This window comes from Bidens hawaiensis, unplaced genomic scaffold (genome assembly GCF_021521415.1).
Source record: "Bidens hawaiensis isolate Kalapana, Puna unplaced genomic scaffold, B.hawaiensis_p1.1 tig00018272_1, whole genome shotgun sequence".
NCBI lineage: Eukaryota > Viridiplantae > Streptophyta > Magnoliopsida > Asterales > Asteraceae > Bidens > Bidens hawaiensis.
In genome coordinates, this window is record NW_027492764.1 from 33,489 (window position 1) to 37,779 (window position 4,291).

General features: G+C 37.0%; 1 pseudogene; it reads right to left on the minus strand.

The window, feature by feature from the left end:
- Window positions 1-1,616: 1,616 nt before the first annotated feature.
- Window positions 1,617-3,712, minus strand: LOC143555715 (pentatricopeptide repeat-containing protein At4g14850 pseudogene; annotated as a pseudogene).
- Window positions 3,713-4,291: the final 579 nt, after the last annotated feature.

Genomic DNA, 4,291 nt, shown 5'->3' on the forward strand with positions numbered 1-4,291 from the left:
TAAATAAGGCTAGCTTTTTGTCATATGTATGGCGAAGAAGATAGTTCATACGACGAACCAGTATTCAGCACCCTTGTTACTTTGTTAGTGACTGTAGCAGATGGTAAGATATTGGTGAGTGACTAAAAGTGTAATAAACTTAATGAATTATGTAGGGGCGAAAGTTTGAAGGTGATCTAAGAGTTTGTCCTCAGGAGGTTGAGAAATAGTGACATGGTTCTGTAGTGGATAAGAAAATGCAGCCATGCAATGTTTGATTATAAGTAAAAGTATGTAACGGAAAACAAAAAAGATCGTCTTGAAGGTATAACTGCATAAGTGACCGAGATAGATAATTTCTTAATCGGGTTTGGCAGGAGGTGTTCAAGATTATGGTTACACAATTAACTTTCAGCAGTGCGTACCATCAAAAGACAAATGGTCCAACCAAGAGTTAACAAGTGTACTGAAACATATGAACATATCAACGAGTCATTGTCACGAATAGGCAAATCGGCTACCTTTTGCACAAGGGTGACACAATACCATGCATGCTTAAAGAATTTAAGTTCTGTAGTTTGGTTTCTTATTAAGTAGTTTTTGGTCCTATTGGATTACTGTTACAAAATTGATATTAATTCAGATAGACAATACTAGCTTACTTTGTCATTACTAAGAGAGTAAGAGATTAAGCAGTGAGAATGACACCCTTTTAAAATAGCCATTCCTATGCATTCTTCATATTTTGAAGAGAATTATAAAGGTGCTAAGAGAATGAGCATTTGATTCTCCATTTCAATTCTTTGTATCAAACAAACGCGGGAACTTAGCTCATTTTATGGTCTTTGAGTGGAAACAATAAGTTTACAATGTGTCCAATACTTTTTTTAACCTAAGATCTAGGAATTGAAATAAGCATAAACTAAAAGATATGAAATGATCAAATTTAGGGGGATGGCGAACCTGCAATATTGAGGGCACGTATAAGATAATTCAATGCAGCCTCAGGCCTTGAGGCCGAGCTTGAGGAAGGTGCGCTGGCGATTCTGAAGAAGATACAGTAATCTGTTGGCAGCAGCTTCCGTTAAGATTAGGCCTTCGCCAGTACCAGAGACGTCATTCGATAGATCACCTTTAAATTTTAATAGTTTTGGTTTAAATTTTAAAGGCCAATAAGTATAAACCATGGAATCAAACTGAAGCCAAACTGTTGGTAACGGTCCAGTTTGGTTTGATTCGGTTTTAATTTCAACAGTCTAATTTTGGTTTGCAATGGTGAAAAACCATTACAAACGGTTTGGCTCACGATTTGACGTAAAAACTGTTAAAACCAGACTGTAAACACCCTTGCTTTTTGCACTGAATTACCTTTAAAACAAATCAAAACATATATTAATGCAGATGACGAACTTAAAACAATATTTGTATAACATTAATAACAGCTCACTTTAAATACTCAGGCAACTTCATGCACAGTACAAAGTGGGTGGAAGTATGGATGACCCCTATACATAAGGCACCAATAACCATTTATATTGCTTGAATCATTTAAGTTTTCTTACTTAAGCAACCATGTACAAATGGTAGATTGCTGGTAACTGCAACAGATTACGTGGTTAACCAATCATTTTTAAAGAAAACATAACTTACCAAAAATCATTACAAGAACATGATCCATCAACAAAGTGATGAAACCTACTATTATCTCTTAAAATAATCTTTCTCCCCTCAACTTTGGAGATCAACTTGATTGCAGAATGACAATCAACACAAACCCTAATATTTTTCTTAACAATAATCGGTTTCCCAACAGGCAAACGTATAAGCGCATACGCTATAGCCATCCTCTCACTATGCCTATGAAGAATCTTCACCTTCATATCACCATCCAAATCAAGTGGGACCGACTCAATATCAGGAACATATCCCGCTTCAATTATCTTTCCCAACAAACTATCAAGTTTTAAGTCGATTTCTTTCTTATGTGGATGACACCAATCTTCAGCTCCAAAAACATGAACTTTATTATCAACATCAACCCAACTATAACCAGGTAATTTCTTCACATTTTCATCTTTCATCATCTTTCTAACACTCCTTACATCTTCCCATTGTTGTTCTTTTGCATAGATATTGGAAAGTAACACGTGGGCCCCACTGTTTTCCGGGTCAACTTTTGCTAGACTTTCAGCTGCAAGCTTTCCCCTTTCGTTATCACCATGTTTTCTACAAGCTGCAAGAAACGAACACCAAGCATACGCGTTCGGCTCAAAGGGCATTTTGGAAATAAATATTTCAGCTTCTTCAAGCCTACCCGCTCGGCCCAATAAGTCGATAACACAAGAGTAATGTTCTGATCTCGGTTTTATACCATAATTATGTTCCATCGAATTGAGGTAACTTAAACCTTCTGTTACTAACCCTGAATGACTGCACGCGTTTAAAAGATTGATAAACGTTACTGCGTTTGGTTTCAAGTTTTGAATCACCATCTTATTGAACACGTCTATTGCTTCGTGACCTAGACCATGATGAGCAAAGACACCGATTAACGAATTCCATGAATACTCGTTTGCTTTATGAATCATTTTGAACGCTTGAGTTGAATGATCAAGCAAACCACATTTCCCATACATATCAACAATGGTGGATGATACAAAAGGATCTTGATCAAGCTTGTACTTTAACACTAGTGCATGAAACTGAGAACCTTGCTCAAGTAAAGCTTGATTAGCACACGCCTTGATTAAGCTAGAAAACGTGAACTCATTAGGTTCAATTCTTTGTCTTTTCAACTTGACAAAAACATGCAACGCCTTCTCAATTTGATCAGATTCAACGTACCCATCAATCAAAGAAGTATAAGAAACGATATTAGTGCATGAGAGTCCATTTCAATCAATCTTGAACCGCTATCCGTGTCTCCTGATTTACAGTACATGTCCGTAAGTGCATTGCTTACAAAAACATGCGGTTCAAACCCTAATTTGATCACAAATGTATGAAGAAATCTTCCAATGTTATTTGCTCTAAAAGATCCACAAGCAGAAAGTGCACTGCAAAGCAGATATTGGTCAACTGTAACATCTTCATCAAGCATGTTTCTAAAAGCCGCCAACGCTTCTTCATAATAACCGTTTTTCCCATACCCGTCAATCATCGAATTCCATGAAACTTCATCCTTAGATGGCATCTCTCCAAACACCATACAAGCCTCAACCATCAACCCGCACTTCGAATACATGTCCGCTTAGTTACTACCAACAAACAGTTCATAGCTAAACCCGAATTTAAGAGCAAGACTATGCATTTGCTTCCCGGTTTCAATCGATTTAAGAACCGAACAAGCTTGAATCACACTGGAAAAGGCAAACTGATTCGGGCTTTCACCGGAAACCCGCATCAGGCAAAATGTGGTAATTGCTTTCGAGAACTCGGAATTCTGAGAAAACGAAGAAATCATAGCAGTCCAAGAAACCAAGTTTCGTTGAGGCATTTCATCGAACACCTTGTGGGCATATCCAATTTGGTCACATCTTGCATACATAGACAACAGGTGGTTTGTGAGATAAGTGGAAGATGGATATCCAGAGGTGATGAGCTGCCCATGAAGCTGCTTTCCCTTGGATAATTGTTTCGATTGGGCGTAGGTTTGAAATATGTGCGCCAAGGTGTTTGAGTCTTTGCGCAGGTGTTTAGTTAACGTTCGAAATGTCAAATGTTTACAAAACATAGGAAAACAAAATGATGGTTAACGTGTCTGAAGCGGGTTATTGTCGGTGCGGGTTAGAGATTTTTCATTTCTTTTTATGTGGGTAAACATGTTTATTTCTGTTACACAAAACAAAACGGGTCATTAATAACATAGGTTTGAACGGGTAATTCTTTTTATGTAGCTAGAAAAAGATTATATTTTAAAACGTGTCAAACGAGTAATAGTTGAAGAATGGTTAATGGGTCAAAAGCGGCTATTCCTGATGTGGGTTAAAACTGGTTAGTTTTATTACGGGTAAAGGCGGTTACATATCTGGCGCGAGTAAGAACGGGTCATTTTCTAACGTGGGTTCAAATGGGTATTTTGTTTATTTATCTTTCGGATTTGAACTAGTTATTTTTATGTTGCTTCTAACGTTTTTTTTTCTTTTTTTCTTTTTTTCTTTTTTCAATTTGGGATTAACATGTCAAAAGGGGGCTTTTCTTGAATCTTGATGTGGGATAAACGGGTATGCTGGGTGTTACCGTGCTAGAGAATTCCATATTATAATTAGAAAATGTATGTTTTTATTAGGATTTCGCTACAACTAGCTTGATT